Here is a 20,194-nt window from a genome sequence, read left to right as displayed (position 1 = left end):
ACCGTCTTCACAAAAAAAATTGTCTCAACGAGATCTTCGAAACTAGATCCCATGTTGATATGTTCTGATGACTATTTTTTGGACCAAAAGTTACCACATCTGGGCTACATAAGTTATCACGTCTGTCATACATAAGTTACCGTGTCATTTACAGAAAAGTTTTCAGGCTATATTTTCAACAAACTTTTATCCCAGATTCAAAAAGTGATTGTGATGTTTGCGTGAGTTATCAGCTTTGTTGTGTATATGACCATTTTGCACAAAAGTTATCGAGGTGTGTTTTTCAACAATTTCTATTTCCTCGGTCAAAAAATTACCGCGATATTTGTATATGAGTTATCAGCTCTCATGTGCATGTATTATCATGTTGTTTACACATGAAGTATTGGGAGGTATTTTTTAAGAACATTTTCCCTGGTCAAAAAGTTACCACGTATGAATTAAGTAAGTTACCAACTCTGTTGCATGTATATTACCATGTTATTTACACACAAGTTATCACGGTATGTTTTCAACAAACTTTTATCCCAGGGTTAAAAGTTATCGTGGGGTTTGTAGTGAGTTATCAACTTTACTGCTTGTATAATACCATGTTATTTGCATAAAAAGTACCGGGAACATGTTTTTCAACCCCCTCCCCCTGGTTCACCTAAGTATCAGGTATGCAATGATTTTATTACCATGATATTCACGCAAACATTATCGAAGCTATATTTTTCAACAATTTTCCCTGGGGTCCAAGTTATCATGGTGTTTGTACCTAAGTTATTATGTATATGATGCGTTATTACCATGATATTTATACAAAACTTACCGGGGTACATTTTTGACAACTTCTTTCCTTCAGGTCAAAGTTGCCGTGGTGTTTGTGCCTAAGTTATCAGGGTTACCATGAAAAAATTACCGTATTGTTTACACATAAATTACCGGGAAGATGTTTCAATAATTTTTTCACCTCCGGTCGAAGTTACCATGACATATGTACATAAGTTATCGGGTCCTGGTCCATAGATTATCATGCCATTTGCACAGAAATTATCAGGGTATGTTTCAACTCAAAAAAAACCTCATGTGAAGTTGCCATGATATTTATAACGAGGCTACATGGACAAGGTATACAACCCGTTGATACATGGGAGACTACAAGACAACTTGAGGAATCCAAAAAACACAAGAAGAAAAAAATGCTTTTTTTGGCTCATATGAAAGTGACAAAAAGTTAACTGTATTACCATAATATTTACACATAAGCTACCGTCGGTATGTTTTCAACAATTTTTTCGCCACACCCCCTCTATTATATTTAGAAACAGAGGGTGTACAACCTAAGCAGCGACCAATTTGGCTCTCCTCCGTTTATAAAAAATAAATGAAAACAAAACATGAAAATAACGTGTTCGTGCTTGATCAGGTAGATTGCTAGCTGAACCAAAAATAGCTAAGCTTGAACCAAAATAGCTAAGGTTGCCCACGTAGGATGTAGCCAAAGAGCCTTGCCTTGCTAGGCATCAATGGTGATTAGACTAAAAAAATGTAGGCATCAACGATAGAAAGATTCAAACGCATCGTAAGTGACTTGTTTTTTTAGAGTATGTTCTTGTTCATTATGAAGATATTAAAATAGGTTTTTATTGACAGAAAAACTATTAAATAGGGCTATGTTTATGTGTTTTGCAGAAAGAAGCTATACAGGTGAGTTGGTAACGTGGTCATTCTCTCGCGTAGGCCAGGGATCGAATCCCGCTAAACGCAGGTCAATTATTTTTTTCTCACGCAGCCACCAGATCGCGATCCGACGCTTCCCAGATCGTTCGGATCTGTTCGCAAGCACAGAACGTTCGGTCGTTAGATTTACCGTATAATTAATCAATACAGCCATCGTCAGTAGATCCCCCGTAAAAGAATTGTGCCGAATCAATTTTTGAAGGTGTATAGCAACCCTTCCCATCGTCAGTAGATGGCAAATCCACATTGACAATATGACCAATACAGTCTGCATCGATAAGCTTGAGATTACTAAAGGATGCAGCAGTGCCACTTGTTGAAATATAACCACTTCCCATTGGAGGACTTAGTCGTGGTTTCTTATGATTAACCACCAAAGGTTATCTCCAAAGGTTTATCTACGAGTCCCGGGACCAAGGATTTAGGGAAGTAACCCACTGGTTTTGGATCACCCATAGCTCCAAAATGGATGTGCCAATCACCTGAATATTTTTCCTGCGTGTATTTATCAATATATCAATAAATATACAGCATATCATTCCTCATAAGTAAATGATATCACCATCGCTCTAGAATACCTGACATATTAATATCCCTAAAAAGTGCAGTCATCTCCATTTTTCATGAATAATTATACCACTAGATTTCGCATGAAAAATAGTTTCAAGAAAGGAAGCTTTTTCCTTGTTTTGAAGCTGCTTTTCCTCTTGATTTGACTCGATCAAGTGCTTATTTTCTCATATTTATCAACTACTCCCTCTGTCCCATAATGTAAGATGTTTTTTGGCACTAGTGTAGTGTTAAAAAACGTCTTACATTATGGGACGGAGGGAGTACCATTTTTATACAGTATTATTCACAAGAAAAAGGTTGCACAAACTTGTGTGTGCAAACAACTTGAGTAAGAAAGGCGGTATATGAGGAAGGTGCTAAGCACTTTGCCGCATATTATCCTAACTACTTGCACACTCGGGTGCGCATGCACACACACACACATGCATACATATAAATACAAACACGTCTCTCATTCGGTAACAGGGAGAGTAGTGTATAAGGCCAAATTATCTTAAGTCTACATATTTAAGTTTTTACACGAAGAGCAACGGTATCCACTTGTCGTGATATATCATATATGATCATCATTTGTTCGTGTCTAGGCATAATTCAGCGTTTGGATTCAAAAAATTAATGATAAATGCTAAAATGCAATGATTCACATATAATTGACAAAGAGTTCATGATAATACATAAAGCTTTTATGTACTACCACAAACTAGACTAAGTACACTTCTAAGAGAAAGTTACCATGAACTTGTTTAGTGATGCCTTACCCAAAACAACAATTGCTTTGTGATGTGCAATATTTTAATGTTGTTCGATGTCAACTTGCTTAATTGCAGTTTGAACAATCTAGCATGGATGTTGCAATAGCAGGTTCATACCTTGAATATCCTTAGGGTGATATATCTTTTATGGCCACCAACGCGTGAAAGTGGACCGATGACACTGCCTGGAGCTGTACTTGATGATGTCTTGTGAAATCCAGGGCAAATCATATTCATGCAGCCCTTGCCAGAAGTTCCACCACTCTGACGTTTTTTGGCACTAGTGTAGTGTTAAAAAACGTCTTACATTATGGGACGGAGGGAGTACCATTTTTATACAGTATTATTCACAAGAAAAGGGTTGCACAAACTTGTGTGTGCAAACAACTTGAGTAAGAAAGGCAGTATATGAGGAAGGTGCTAAGCACTTTGCCGTATACTATCCTAACTACTTGCACACTCGGGTGCGCATGCACACACACACATGCATACATATAAATACAAACACGTCTCTCATTCGGTAACAGGGAGAGTAGTGTATAAGGCCAAATTATCTTAAGTCTACATATTTAAGTTTTTACACGAAGAGCAACGGTATCCACTTGTCGTGATATATCATATATGATCATCATTTGTTCGTGTCTAGGCATAATTCAGCGTTTTGATTCAAAAAATTAATGATAAATGCTAAAATGCAAGGATTCACATATAATTGACAAAGAGTTCATGATAATAAATAAAGCTTTTATGTACTACCACAAACTAGACTAAGTACACTTCTAAGAGAAAGTTACCATGAACTTGTTTAGTGATGCCTTACCCAAAACAACAATTGCTTTGTGATGTGCAATATTTTAATGTTGTTCGATGTCAACTTGCCTAATTCCAGTTTGAACAATCTAGCATGGATGTTGCAATAGCATGTTCATACCTTGAATATCCTTAGGGTGATATATCTTTTATGGCCACCAACGCGTGAAAGTGGACCGATGACACTGCCTGGAGCTATACTTGATGATGTCTTGTGAAATCCAGGGCAAATCATATTCATGCAGCCCTTGCCAGAAGTTCCACCACTCTGACATTTTTTGGCACTAGTGTATTGTTAAAAAACGTCTTACATTATGGGACGGAGGGAGTACCATTTTTATACAGTATTATTCACAAGAAAAGGGTTGCACAAACTTGTGTGTGCAAACAACTTGAGTAAGAAAGGCAGTATATGAGGAAGGTGCTAAGCACTTTGCCGTATATTATCCTAACTACTTGCACACTCGGGTGCGCATGCACACACACACATGCATACATATAAATACAAACACGTCTCTCATTCGGTAACAGGGAGAGTAGTGTATAAGGCCAAATTATCTTAAGTCTACATATTTAAGTTTTTACACGAAGAGCAACGGTATCCACTTGTCGTGATATATCATATATGATCATCATTTGTTCGTGTCTAGGCATAATTCAGCGTTTGGATTCAAAAAATTAATGATAAATGCTAAAATGCAATGATTCACATATAATTGACAAAGAGTTCATGATAATACATAAAGCTTTTATGTACTACCACAAACTAGACTAAGTACACTTCTAAGAGAAAGTTACCATGAACTTGTTTAGTGATGCCTTACCCAAAACAACAATTGCTTTGTGATGTGCAATATTTTAATGTTGTTCGATGTCAACTTGCTTAATTCCAGTTTGAACAATCTAGCATGGATGTTGCAATAGCAGGTTCATACCTTAAATATCCTTAGGGTGATATATCTTTTCTGGCCACCAACGCGTGAAAGTGGACCGATGACACTGCCTGGAGCTATACTTGATGATGTCTTGTGAAATCCAGGGCAAATCATATTCATGCAGCCCTTGCCAGAAGTTCCACCACTCTGAAGTTGCAATATAATTAGGAAAATGTGCAAAAATGTTTTGAATATTGCATTCTTTTTTTGAAAAAATAAAAGCATTCTGAGGGAATGGTCGAGTAAAGGGCCACAAGTCTAGAGTTTGATACCTACTTGATACGTTTTTTTGCTCCATGATATATGAATAACATTAGTTTTATAGCAAATACATAATAAAACATGATGGCAACAATAGTGTGTTTGTAAGTGTCAAATACCTGAATAATTTCATTTTGTAAGGAAATGGAATACATTATATGACAAGTTATTGGATGCATGCTTTAACCATTACGTAGACCATCATATTGCTAGTTCCTAGAATGCGATATTATGGTCTTCGTAGTTTATGCAACTAAACATAAACACTTGCTGGTAATCACTCTTAGTCTATATTTTAAACACATAACATGCACAATGTAGCTTATAGAGTTTAGAAAGAAAAAACTTACAATCCAAGCTGTGTAGAAATGGGTCCGAGAATCCTTGTACAACGATGGCAAAATCTACACATAATTGTTGTAGGTGTTAATATATATGTACAAAATATACGTCCATTATAACTGTAATATATAACACAAATAGTGACTAGAGGTCTCCGCAGAAAGTACAACACTAACTAAAACAAGAAAAAACCAAAATAAAGTACAACTTAAACATGGATAAATTAACTATACAGATAGCAGGCAAAGATTACTATAGAAATATAAATGTAGTCTATCAAGAGCAAGCTAAGTTAAGAAGCTCCTTCGCTAGTTATTAAGTAACTCTTAACATAGAGTTTAGTTTTTGTGCATGATCCTTAACATAGGCATGCTCCAAGCACTCATTTTCAAACTATGGCGTTGTACAAGAGGCAAAAAAAACTACATTCATCTTCAACCAATATCTTGGATGCAAGAAAATACATAATCCTAATTCTTTCCAGGAAACATTGTTGAGGTTGGAAAGGACAACTTGCATGATAATGTGCTAAGAGCATCTCCAACAGCATCCCTATAATAGATCACAAAAATGCGGAGGAGTAAAAAAATTTGGGCATGAAAATGCGTTTTTTTGGGCACGAGCAAGTGCCTTCTCCAACAGCTGCCCTAAAATTGGGCACTCGAACATTCAAAACTGAACCTGCTATCTTCTTTAAACTTTACTGTCAAAAGTGAATTTTACTATTGAAACTTCTAAAACTCAAACTGAACTGGATTTTGCTAGTACTGCACATGTTCAGAAAGAAGCAATCAAGTACAACACGCATGGATCCATCCATGGTAATTGCTAGATCCTTCCACCGCAACACGCAAGGAGATTAGCAAGTGAAATTTGCTGCCGCATCTGTGATTGCTGCCACTAGGCTTTCAGATTCACAGGAAAATCTAGAACATGCAGCCTTCTGGTACGCACACGTTGCACGGCCACTGGACGCGTGTCACGACTGACGGTGGCCCCGAGAGCATGAGATCCAAGGAGGCCCACCTGGCAGAGGCGGGGGCTGATGGAGACCCAAGTGCAGTCGAGTAGGTGTGCGTGTGGTGGTTGGGTGGGCGTGCTTAAGTACCGCCGCGTGTGGCTGGTGTGGGCATCGTGTATTACTTGGCTGAAATGAATCAGAGCAGAGCTGCCCTCTCTCCAAGTTATCTCCTCCTTCCACTTTCCCCTTCTCACTACTAGAAAAAGGGCTGCTAATGGTGCACCTGTTTTCGCTACTAATGGCGCACTACAGGTGCGCCACTAGCACCACGCCATTAGGTTTTTTTTCAAAAAAAAATTCAAATTTTTTTTCGTTTTTTTCTTAATCTCAATTCGCTATGGCTTAATCTTGGGTCAATATGCTTAATCTCAGGTCAAATCGCACTCCACAGTCAAACTTCCCAAAAGGTCACCCATCCTCACACTACTCCAGCCCAAGCACGCTTAACATCAGAGTTCTATCCAACACCAGCAACAGCTCACTTCACAGACACTTGTTGATATATCTAGCATATCAATCCTATTATACCTTGTTGATGTCTAGGACTTTGTTCATGTTCATGACTATGATGAAATTTTGAAAAATATTTCAAACTTCCCGGTCATATTACGTATCATTTTTTGAAAAAAATAATTCAAAACCAACTTTTTTTCTGTTACTAGTGGCGCACCACATCCACGGTGCGCCACTAGTAAGTTTGAAATTTTTTGATTTTTTTTGCCTCTAGATCTTGAAAGCCCCGTAACTTTTTTTCTGTTAGGTTTTTGGGGATTTTGAAAATGTTTAAAGGGGTTCCCCCCGTTAAATTTGGATGTAACTTTTCGAGTAGATGATTTTTTATATAAAAAACTTTTTCATCCAAGTTCGTATGCAAAAGTTATGCCCATTTTACAAATTTCCAGAGAGATTTTGCAAATAAAGTCGAAATTCATATTTGTAAATTTTCCCAACAACTAGACCACATATCACATGGGAAACTTATTTTCTTTTATTTTTTTTGACATTTCCATCATTTTCTTTTATTTTTTCTAAAATTGAAAAGGCGATCCAGGGGGTTGCATTCGGTGTTGGGGCAAGTTAGTAATGGCGCACCGTGGGGTGGTGCGCCATTAGTAGTTTTGAAAAAAAAATAAAAAAAATTGATATTTTTTTTGTATTTTTTTTTGAAAAAAACTTAGTACTGGCGCACCAGTGGACAGTGCGCCATTACTAGTTAAAACTAGTAATGGCGCATCGAGACATGGTGCGCCATTAGTAACAAATATTTTTTTTATTTTTTTTATTTTTTTTCAAAACTACTAATGGCGCACGGCGGATGTGATGCGCCATTACTATGTCAACTAGTAATGGCGCACTATACAACAGTGCGCCATTAGTAACAAATTTTTTTATGTTTTTTTTCAAAACTACTAATGGCGCACCGAGACATGATGTGCCATTAGAATATAGTAATGGTGCACCACATGACAGGTGCGCCATTAGTGGCCATTCCATCTATAGCCCTTTTTGTAGTAGTGTCTTCTTCCTACCAACTCTGATCCCCTCTGTCTCGATCTCCCTTGCTGATAAGGCACGTTACAACCTGGTATCAAAGCACGATCATCCTGGAGACGGCGTATCCGAAACCGCGCTACAGCACCAAACAAGCTCTCAAGACGGCGGCGATGGAGGAGCAGTTGGCGGCGTTGATCCAGTCCATCAACGCCAGTCGGACGATGACGGAGGCGCGATTGGAGGCGACCAAACCTCTCTGGAGTTTTGGCGGCCTGCGGTGACTCACATCCAGCAGCAAGTGGATGAGTTACACGCCCAGGTCGGGCGCATCGCGCTTCATCCTGTTCTGGCGGCGCCCCCAGAACCAGATCTGGGCTCTGCCGGCGACGCGGTGGTGCACGAGACGAACCCCTCAGCGGATCCGGGGCACCACGGGCCAGATGGCCATGGCGCGGGCGACATCACCGGGGGACGAGCACACGGGGTGGTAACCACCCAGTTGCCCCCTCCGGTCAAGAGTACGTCTTTGACCGATCCCGATCCCCTTTCCCATTCTCTTGCTCTGAGCCGCCCGAACTGGTTAAGGATTTTGAGCACCGTACACCGCATGCTACCCAGTCCAGCTGGTCACTTCCAAAATTGGATTTCCCGTCCTTCGATGGGGATAACCCACAGTTTTGGAAAACCAGATGTGAGAAATATTTTGATGTCTATAGTGTTCCATCTGAATTATGGGTTCGGGTAGCTACTTTGCATTTCTCTGGGAATGCTGCTAGATGGTTGCAGTTGCATGAGTCGAGGGGAACGACCATGACTTGGGAAGAGTTGTGTACAGCACTGTGTGGGAAATTCGGTCGGTATCAGACTCATCTTTGTCAGTTTCGCACTCTGAAATAGACGACCACGGTGCATGCATACATGCTGCAGTTCGAGGAACATATGCATCAACTTCTAGCACATAATCCTGCATTTGATCATGTCTTCTTTACCACGCAATTCCTTGAAGGGCTCAAGCAAGAGATTAGAGTAGGTGTTCTGTTACATCAACCCATGGACTTGGACTCCGCATTTTCCTTGGCATCTTTGCAGGAAGAATTGGTGGAAGCTCTTCCTCGCCGTGAATTCAGACGACAAGAAGTACAGCAGCCCCGTCCCATCCAGCCCCTGCTGGCGCTCGGAGCCCCGCCGGTGCGACCCCCTATTCCTGGGCCACCTGCGGCTGCAGAAGATCGCCGCGGCATCGACGCGGCACACGCACAGGAACATGGCGTTCGTGGCGACGACCAGGTAGCAGCACTACGGAACTACAGGAGTGCCCGCGGTTTGTGCTTCAAGTGCAGTGAGCGTTGGGGGCAAGGCCACCAGTGTGCCCCAACAGTTCTGCTACACATCATCGAAGAGCTGCTTGACTTGTTGCAAGCAGACTATCCAGATCCTGCTGATCCAGAAGTTGCATAGGAGGAAGAGGTTCTCATGTCTATTTCCAAAGTCGCAACTACAGGGCAGACAACACCACACACTGTCAGGTTATTGGGCAGGATTGCTGACAAGGAAATACTTGTTCTGGTTGATTCTGGTAGTTCACACAGTTTCATCAGTGAGGAAGTGGCGAGTCGTTTGTCTGATAAGGTGCAACCGATGAACCAGATCTCTGTCAAAATTGCCAACGGAGGTCTACTCTCTTGTTCAGCCATGATACCAGCATGTACGTGGCAGACGCAAGGGTTTGAGTTCAAGACGGACATTAGGGTTCTGCAACTGGGATGTCACGATATGCTGGTCGGCATGGATTGGCTCCAGCAATGTGGGCCGATGTGGGTGGACTGGAAGCAGAAAATCTTGCAGTTCTGGCACAACAATGAATTGATAGAGCTGCGGGGGGTAGTCCCTACAACAACCAAGGTATCTCAAGTGTCAGCCGCGCAATTGAGCGCTATGGAAGAAGGAGAGGAAATTGCACACATCATCCTCCTGCGCACAGTCAAGCAAGCTACAACGGAGGGCATTAAGGAGCAAGCGCCGGCTCCAATAATGGAGTTAATAGAGGAGTTCTCTCAAGTGTTTGTAGAACCAACTGGATTGCCACAACACAAGCCATGGGATCACGCCATTCCCCTACTTCCGGGAGCCAAGCCAGTGAACATCCGACCGTACCGCTACACTCCAGAACAGAAAACGGAGATTGAAGCGCAAGTCCAAGAGATGCTGAAGGCAGGACTGATTGTGCCAAGTGTTAGCCCCTTCTCGTCGCCGGTGCTGTTAGTCAAGAAAAAAGATCAGACTTGGAGGTTTTGCGTGGACTTTTGACACTTGAACGCAATCACCCTCAAGCGTGCCTACCCCCTGCCCATTATCGATGAGCTTCTAGATGAACTTGCCGGCTCGGCTTGGTTCTCCAAACTTGACCTTCGAGCAGGATACCACCAGATCAGGTTGTTGGAGGAAGATGAGATGAAAACAGCATTTACCACACACCAGGGGCATTTCCAGTTTCGGGTTTTGCCATATGGAGTAACAGGAGGCCCGCCAACATTTCAGGGAGCGATGAACATTTTGATGCATCCACTTCTAAGGCACGAGGTGCTCGTATTCATGGATGATATCTTAGTGCATACCAAAACCATGTCTGAACATTTGGTATTGCTGAGACAAGTGCTCTAGCATCTGCAAGAACACGACTTAAGAGTCAAGCTTTCCAAATGCGCGTTTGTGCAACAAGAAATCAGCTACTTAGGGCACAAGATCAGTAAGGATGGTATGGCAACATTGGATGAGCACATCAAGGCTGTTCAGACATGGGAGCAACCAACCACAGTCAAGCAATTGCGCGGGTTCTTGGGCTTAGCCGGGTACTACAGAAAATTTGTCCGCAACTTTGGTATTCCCGCAAGGCCTCTCAACAACCTCCTCTGGAAGAATACCCTATTTGTCTGGACACCTACGACTGAAGCAACATTTCAAGCCCTCAAACGTGCGCTGATCGAGGCCCCCGTACTGGCTCTTCCAGATTTCAGCAAACAATTTGTGATTGAGACAGACGCCAGTGCTACAGGGATCGGCACGGTATTAATGCAAAACTCGCACCCGGTCGCCTATCTCAGCAGGGCTCTATCTCCCCGGAACTTGGGTTTGTCGGCGTATGAGAAGGAGTGCCTCGCACTGTTAATGGCAGTGGATCACTGGCGACTGTACTTGCAACATTCATAGTTTCTGATTAAGACAGATCGGCACAGCCTCCTGAACCTGACGGATCAGAGATTGAACACACCTATTCAGCAGCGAGCGTTCACTAAGCTTGTCGGGCTCCAGTTTCGAATCCAGTATAAGGCAGGCACATCGAACAGAGCGGCTGATGCGCTGTCTCGACTTGTGGCAGACCCACAGGCAGAACTTGCGGCCATCTCGGTGTGCCGACCAGTGTGGCTGGACACGGTCATTCAGAGCTACAAGGATGACCCAGCAGTACAGCAGCGACTCGCCCGTTTGGCTCTGGATCTGCTGGCTGATGAAGGGTTTTCTCTATAGGAGGGAGTTCTCCGGTTCCAGGGAAGAATTTGGATCGGGCAAGCCCCTGAAATTCAAGAGGCCTTGGTGAGAGCTCTCCATGATAGTGCCACGGGAGGTCATTCGGGGTTCCACGCCACGTACCACCGTGTGCGTCGCTTATTTTCTTGGAAAGGACTGAAAGACACAGTCAAGAGTTTCGCTTGTTCCTGTTTAACATGCCAGCAAGCCAAGACAGAACGGGTGTCTCCAGCAGGACTCCTACAACCACTTCCGATTCCCAAGAGACCATGGGCAGTCATTTCTCTGGACTTCATCGAAGGGCTTCCCCGTTCAGGAGGGTATGACATCATCCTGGTCGTCGTCGACAAATACTCCAAGTATGCTTATTTCGTTCTGCTGAAGCACCCGTATACTGCCTTCTCAGTTGCCACAACATTCATGCAACACATCTTTCGCCTCCACGGCCTACCTCTGGCGATCATATCCGACCGAGACCGGATCTTCACTAGTGCGCTATGGCAAGAATTGTTCAAATTATCCAAGGCTGAGTTGAGGCTGAGCTCTTCCTATCACCCCCAAACGGATGGCCAAACGGAGAGGGTGAACCAATGTTTGGAAACATATCTCCGGTGCTCAGTTCACTCCTGCCCAAAAAAATGGTACAAGTGGCTCCTCTTTGCTGAATACTGGGACAACACGACATACCATTCAGCATTGGGACGCACACCGTTTGAGGTCATCTATGAGACGCATCCAAGGGAATCAGGTGTAACTCAAGTGGATGAATGCACTGTGCTAGACCTTGCTGCATGGCTCCGCGAGCGGGAGGTGATGCAAGACCTGTTACAGCAACACCTCAAGCACGCCCAAGACCGCATGAAGCGTCAGGCGGACAAGCACCGCACTGATCGGGAATTCCAAGTGGGCGACTGGGTATTTCTCAAGTTGCAACCATTTATCCAGACCTCGGTGGCGCAGCGACCTTACCAGAAACTGGCATTCAGATACTACGGGCCTTACAAGATTGAAGCACGAGTGGGGAAGGTGGCGTACATGCTTCTTCTTCCAGAAACCAGCAGAATACACCCTGTGGTCCATGTATCGCAGCTCAAGAAGGCAGTTGGAGTGGATGTTCCAGTATCAAGTGAGTTACCTCCTCCTGATGATGTTTTGCAGGCAGTGCAGGAACCTCTCTGCGTCCTCGACAGCAGGGAGGTGAGCAGCAACGGCGTCCGCACTCAGCGCGTCCGTGTCCAGTGGAGGGACTGGTAGCCCTCGCTCGTGACCTGGGAGAACCTGGAGGCGCTGCAGCGGCGTTTTCCAACGGCACCGGCTTGGGGACAAGCCGGATTCCAAGGGAGGGATAATGTCATGACTCACGGTGGCCCCAGGAGCATGAGATCCAAGGAGGCCCACCTGGCAGAGGCGGGGGCTGATGGAGACCCAAGTGCTGTCGAATAGGTGTGTGTGTGGTGGTTGGGTGGGCCTGCTTAAGTACAGCCGCGTGTGGCTGGTGTGGGTATCGTGTATTACTTGGCTGAAACGAATTGGAGCAGAGCTGCCCTCTCTCCAAGTTATCTCCTCCTTCCACTTTCCCCTTCTCCTTCCTACCAACTCCGATCCCCTTTGTCTCGATCTCCCTTGCCGATCAGGCATGTTACAATGCGGCCATTGGAAGCAGGCGTAGCCCGGTGTTACCCCCGCACGGGCCAGCCGCAACGCGGGTGAAGAAGAGGCGTGTAGTCATCTCCCAGCTCTGAAGCACGGGTGAGGTGGAGGCGGGATCAGGCGCCGGTCACGCAGGAGGATGGGGCACGCGAGGACGGCCATGGCGGCTTTGGATCGGGTGTCGGAGGCCATCGAGGCCAAATCAAGTCGGGAGCTTGTGCTCTGCCTCGTCCGGATCCACGGCGGAGCTGCCAGATGTGATGGGAGAGGAGGCAGAGACGGAGGGTCTCGCCGGGGCGGCTGGGTAATCAGTAGGCGGGGGCGAGGAGAGCCGTTCCGGTGAGCGGCAACCAGGGGAGGCGCCGGAGTTGACCGGAATCGGGCGGTCAACGGCGGCGACAAAGGGATTCCAAACTTTCTTGGGCTCCCCAACTTTTTGTTTGGAAAAAATATAGGACTGTGCTGTTGTTGGAGGCTGCTGTATTTTGGCCCTTTTACCCTAAAATCACCTCATGCCCGAAAATAGGGGTGCTATTGAAAATGCTCTAAATATACACATTTAAACATTCTAATCATGAATTGATTGAATGGAGGAATATAAATAGAGTATTTTTTTCTTACACATAGTTTAAGAAACCTACTGCATGTGTTTCAAAGATAACTAATGATGTTTAAAAAGTGCATCCTATATTTTCCCCATAATTTTGTAGTATTGTTATTCATAACTCGTACTTTATTATATACGTGATTTTGAAATTTCTATCACACTTCATTGCTACAAGTAAGAGCTAATTAACATGCATTAGCTTCTGGGTTAATTATGATGATTAGCCATGCTATCAACTATTTGGAACTAATAATTATATTCAACACACTTATCTAGTGACACAATTCTTAATGAATCGTTTTATTACATAAGGTGTGTGTATAGTATGTCTTGTCTAAACAACAAAGTTGTACATAGAAACTCACTAATTACAAAAAAAATATGCGAAGAACTAAAAATAAGATCTTATAACAAATTATGCACCTGATGGGGTTCTAATATTGGAACTTCTAAAAATTATCTTGGTAGTAATACACAACATATGCAAAAAAAATCTGGTATTTTACCCATGTTGAGTAGTTTGCTTACTAAGTCTAATTAAACTAATATGTATGTAGTTGTACAAGTCACATAACTTACATGCCATCCAATTTGGATTCCGTGAGTGAAGATGGTTGTCCATCTCCCCTATATAGAATCGAAATCATAGATGCACTTTCTTGCCCATTTTGTAAATCAAAGCCATAAACATCTAGTGTGACCTCTGCACCATAATAATGCTTATTGCCACCTCCTGACGGCCATGTATGACTTGAGAACTGTTAAAATGTAATTAAAACCATCTGCGTGTAAGTAGGACATGGTTTTCATGATGTATATGATACTAAAAATATCACAAACAATAATGCAATTAAGGGAAACTTAATACTCACATAAGTAATTTTTGAATTTTTGTCAGAGGTAAGATTTCCCTTTGGAAGGAAGAATTCTGGATGAATTTCATAGGGCCATGAAATTGTCGAGTTTCCTTGCTTTATATTGTGCAAAGGGGGGGTGGGGGGGGCAAACAAGGAGAGAATGTAAATAATGATGTGGATGTTCATCGCAATATCAATAGAAATAAACTGCAAACTTACCTCTTCAATAGCATGAAAACACCCTCCTTTAAGTATGCTACCAAGAAGTAGCACAATAAACAGCATAATAGGTTGAGGAGAATTATCCATGTAGAAGCCAAACAGAAACACAAGTACCGGTGTAGTGATGTGCCCTTCACTGAGGCCCACCCTCTTAAATAGTGTGAAGCAGTGTGGTGCGTGCCTATAGGATTCGGTGCGGAAAATTAGCGAGAGTCATTTAAAGCTTGGCTATAAAAAAGTGCAACAAAAGATTTCATTCCATAAAAAAATCTTGTTGGAATATCTGTTATTTAAGAAAAAATAATGTGGTTCATTTATATCCTAGTGAGATATGACGATCATATAAGACATAAGATATATAAAAATGAATTCATTGAAAAGGAAAATCTAGGATTTATGAAAAATAATAAAAAAATCATCACATACTCTTAATGAATATATATAGGAATTAACTTAGGAAAAGTCATATCTACGATTCAAGAAACAAGTTAATGTCGAGCATTTAGAACTTTATCTATTTATATATATAGACGGTGTAACATGCATCAATGAAAGATCATGCAAATCTGGGTCAGAGAAGAGAGTAGCACACTAGCATGAATACACACACAAAGCATGAAGATTCTTAAGCTCTGTATTTCTTAACTCCTAAAAACTATAGATATTTTATACGACCAAATTTTTTTGTTTTCTCTTATGGACTAAATAGTTCAAAACCAAAAATTTCAGTCAGGCGAACACAGCGAGGAAGGACAAGGCGCAGATCGTGTGCGCCAACTGCAACGGCCTCGGCAAGCTCGGCCAGATCGACAAGTAGAGCCTCCCCGAATCGATGTCTCTTCTCCACTCCTCGCACGTAACCTTGCTGCATCCACATATATATGCATATCGATCCATCGTCCTGTCGATCGATCTCTGCTTCGTCTTCGTCCTCCTCCCCTGTTCTTGCAGTTGCATGGGATGCAGGAATCCTGCAGGGACTGATCCATGTAGAGAAGATCGAGGTCCCGTAGAATTCCCGGGTTCCCAACTGCACATCCTTCATTGTGGTTTTCGTTCTTTCTTTTACCGTGTTGCATCTGATTTGTGAGGTGTTTGTGTTAATAACTGTGTGCATGTGTACAGATATATGTTGTGCAACTGTATTTTGTGTTTATTGGTGCCTCTTGTATTTTGTGTCAAATTTTAATTGTAGATTTGACTAACAAAATAGAAGTTGTATGTCACAAAAAATTATATTGTTGGATTCATGTTCGAAAGATTTTTACAATGATACTATTCTTGTGATATATAACTAATTTTATGGTAATTAAATCAAAGGTCAAAGTTTAACCCAAATACAAGGGGACTAATAAATCCAGGCAGAGGTAGTACTAATGTGGAACCTGCTGCACGGCAGGAACTGCATGCTGCAGCGCTCCTGCGTGGTGTCCTCATCCCCGAATCGGGGTGAGGAAAGATCAACCTATAATGGAGTCACAGAGAGAGCAACAACGTGACCCGTCTTTATCAGCGGGGGCCTCTGCCACCGCTGACGGCTCAATTAGGGTTCAATTGCAGCACCGCCCCTTCGAATCTTCCTTGCACATCGGCAGTCATCTCATGGCACACCAAGGATTCACCCTCGATGGCAAGAAGAGAGGGATCCGAGAGATGGGGTGTGGGGATGAGTGGAAACGACAGCTGCAAGGGTACCAACGGTTGAGGAATAGGAGATCGATGGAGGCAGTCATGGTGGTGGCATACCTAGGTTTCTCTAGTGGACCCACATCCATTATCTCATAGCGTTTTCTCAAGAGCTTAGCACATTGTATCGATTCACAGTGTCTCTACCTTTAGCAGCTTAGTGGGCATTCTTCGGCTGGCAGGCCCAGTTAAGCATTGTGCTTCAAATTTTCCACGAGTGTAGCTGCCCCTATAGGACAAGAGGCCTATTTAACAAAAAAAAGTGGAATATAATAGCAATCTAATGCGCAGAAACGACCGGAACAGAAAATCACTGAATGAATGAGAGGGCAGGGAAGTGTTTTAGGTCAAAAGCAACTTCGAGCCTAGGTGCCCCTACCCCAATTTCTACCTCAAGTGGTAGTGTCCCTCCCAGAGGAACGCACGTGGTGGTGGTCTAGGACGGCGGCAACGTCAACTGCTCTCTCTCTCTCTCTCTCTCTCTCTCTCTCTCTCTCTCTCTCTCTCTCTCTCTCTCTCTCTCTTCATGTGTGTGTGTGTGTATGTGTGGTGGTGGTGTGTACCATGGCGATGGCGCGACTATGATGTCCCACATCAACTAGGTTAAGGCTACCCCTCTCCCCTTTATCTGGTTTAGAAATATGAATCCTCTTTCGAATTCAACCTTCCCATGTTCTTTGCTTTTTTTTATCAAAGCCTATCTGCTCTAGTGTCCTAAATTGGAGGCCCGTTGCTAATTTGGCTGGATGTCGTTTGAGCATCCCCCTTCGCTCGATCGTGGACGCCACATAGACGAACAAACGAAGAGGAGGAAGCCTGCCGCCCGACCGAGAGACGGTGGTCAAGGCGCACCATCGAAGGACGATGCCATGGTAATGGAGGACGGAGGGGTGGATGATAACCCACAAGCTTAAGGGATCTATCGTAAACTTCTTGATAAGTAAGAGTGTCGAACCCAACGAGGAGCAGAAGTAATTGGTGTGGAAACTAGCAAAAGATCATTGTAAAAGCTGCAAAGAGTGTTTGATGGTTTGTTTGAAAGCAAGTGTGATTGAAAGAAAGTAAATAGTAACAAAAACAAGTGTCCCAATCCTTACTTGTGCTAAGGACAAGCCAGTTGTATTACTTATATGGATCGAAGTGTTCTCTAGGACACACAGTAACTTCATCTAGTTACTTTCATCAAGATTCGTTGAGTTACCATTCATTATTTTCATAGTTTGTTGTGTGGTGAAATCTATATAATGTGTGGTTCTTCTTTGAACAAGAAACATATTTATGATTATACCTCTATGCAAGCATCCACTAATATAAGAGAGTAATTAAGGCAACAATCTAACCATGATGGGAGGGGGTCATTCCATGTCTACCTGATCTTAGTGCTGCCATCTTCACCCGATAAGGTAAAGGAGGAAGAGCATTGCATCCGGACTGGATCTCCTCAACCAATTTAAGCCATTGAATTCATCCATTGGGGACGACCACACCACCCTCTAGGAGAATCCCAAGTGCCAAGCACGAGAACCTAAGTTGATCGAATCCAAATGACAAATAAGACAACTGAGATGAATGCTTCTTGGTGCCACCGATTGGAGAATCATCAGGGTCATAGAAGAACATTGACAATTTATTTAGTGGAGCATCATCCCCACCGTTGAAGTGGCGCCTACAACAAACACTAATCCTATACAAGCTACATCCCAAAGTCGAAGCGTCAGAGTCCCATCCCGCTCCCGCCGCTAGAGAGGTAGACGGGAGAGGTGGAGATCCACATCCTCAATGGTGGAGGGAGGGGCAGAAACTTTTACCTCCTAGATCGCCTCTCTAGTAGTTGGGAACAAAGTGGTTTCTGTATCATACTCGTGGCAAGAATTATGTAGTTCGCTGGGCGCAACGTTTTGGCAGCTTGGCCCACCGATAAACAAAATTTGACAGAGGCAAAGTCAAATAAAAATTGTAACAGAGCGATCTAGTGCGCCCGCAAAGGCAAAAACCTTGACAATAACTGACTTCCAACACAGTACTTCAACATGAATTAAATAGAAAGTAATCACATAGGATCTGAATTCTTGGAGAGAACAAGATGGAGACTCATTTCTTGATCACTTATTAGATGTTTGAGTACATATGCGAAATATAACACAATTAATCAACACAAGCAGACCCTCCATAAAAGAATTGCGCCAAATAAATTTTTGAAGGCTTTTTTGTTCTGGACGTCATCTTCTTTTGGATAGGCGCCAGATTGGTCAAAGTCTTCCTTCTTGGGCAGTTCTTCGTCGGTCTGTTCTTCGGCTCTTTGTCCAAAAGGTTTCTTGCTGCTTCCTGAACATCCGCACAGCCTTCTTGTCCATCAAGATGATTTTCATGTTCGACATTGGACTCGTTCTTCAGACCTCCTTCTGGCTCATCATCATGTGCCGCCCCTTCGACATCGACATTCTTCTCGTCCTCATCGCGAGTTGTTCACCGCGTGATCTAGGTGTTAGTGTTTCTACTGTCCCTAAGTCGGTATATAATAGTCTCAATCTTGGATCGTTTGTTACTAAATTAAATAGAACATGGCATTCGGGATGCACCGTCTGCAAGTGAAGGCTGAAATCGAACAAACTGACCGCATTGGACAACCAAACAGGTCTTAAACAATTTGAGGGTCGACGATGGTCTCCCATAAAGAAGAAATATTTTCTAGTGCCATTTTGAACTGCGGAGAATCTTAAGGTTTACGTTTGGTGCATTTTTCACATGTTTGTGTTACCTTGTCTCTCCTGTACCAAATTATTTTCCCTATGCATGTCCGGTACTAATACAATCTATCAGTTTGCTTAACTTTTTAAGATAAGTGGAGAACTCTGCAGAAATCCTCGACCTTCCTGCCGGATTGTCGGCGTGCAGCTTGGACAGTAGGGTATATACATGCGAACAAGTAAGCATTGTATGTGTAGAAAGCATTGCATTGCTACATATGACAATAGTCTTACATCAAAAAAATAGTTCACGATACGAAGGGCATCCACAGGCCGGACCCTCAAATTAAGGTCTCATAACATTTTTTTTGAGACAATCCCAGGTCTAATAACATACTATATAATAAAGTAGAGCGACGGTTTAAAGTAGAATGAAGCCACAAAGGTCAAGGCGCCCGAGGCCCGACCATGACAGAAATCCAGCCATCTCTCCTTTTGCTCCTGGTTCTTCGATCTCGCGTGCGCCATCGCCCAACGTAGTATCCCTTTCACCAAGTTAGATCGGTTCTGTGGGCACAAATGTTGCATCTCCTCAGGCGTAGTCAGAGAGACCACCGCGAGTGAAAATTTATCATTATGATGAACTCCATCCTGGCCTCCTGCTCCTTGGCACGACGAACCTGAGCCAGGCGCGATGCAAGCTGGATCTGCTCTCGCTTGTCCTCCCACGCCCTTTTGCACTGGAGTTCCACAATCTTCTCTGCCCTTGAGATTTGTTCTAGTGGGTCAATGTTGTCATCCAAGGGCCCCATCCCCGCTCTCAATCTCCTCTTGTCTCCCCCTCTCCCCCTCTGTTCCACCTTAATCTCGACATGATCAGGAGTATCATCAGAGCTGGAGGTGCGGTGTCGCGGCGATGTTTCCGGCCGGCGTCGGTCGTTGACGGCGCGATATATATGGAGGTTGGGAAGGATGTACAAAGAGAAACTGATTAACTAATAGTTATATATCTAACTATCTTCATTAATTGCTCAAAAAAACTTCCAT

At 43.3% G+C, this 20,194-nt stretch overlaps 1 pseudogene; it reads right to left on the bottom strand.

Moving 5' to 3' along the window:
• Positions 1–1,862: 1,862 nt before the first annotated feature.
• Positions 1,863–19,959, bottom strand: LOC119350018 (annotated as a pseudogene).
• Positions 19,960–20,194: the final 235 nt, after the last annotated feature.

Source organism: Triticum dicoccoides, chromosome 1B, assembly GCF_002162155.2.
Source record: "Triticum dicoccoides isolate Atlit2015 ecotype Zavitan chromosome 1B, WEW_v2.0, whole genome shotgun sequence".
Lineage (NCBI taxonomy): Eukaryota > Viridiplantae > Streptophyta > Magnoliopsida > Poales > Poaceae > Triticum > Triticum dicoccoides.
Note: the sequence above shows the minus strand (reverse complement) of the source record. Positions and strands in the feature narration are given on the sequence as shown.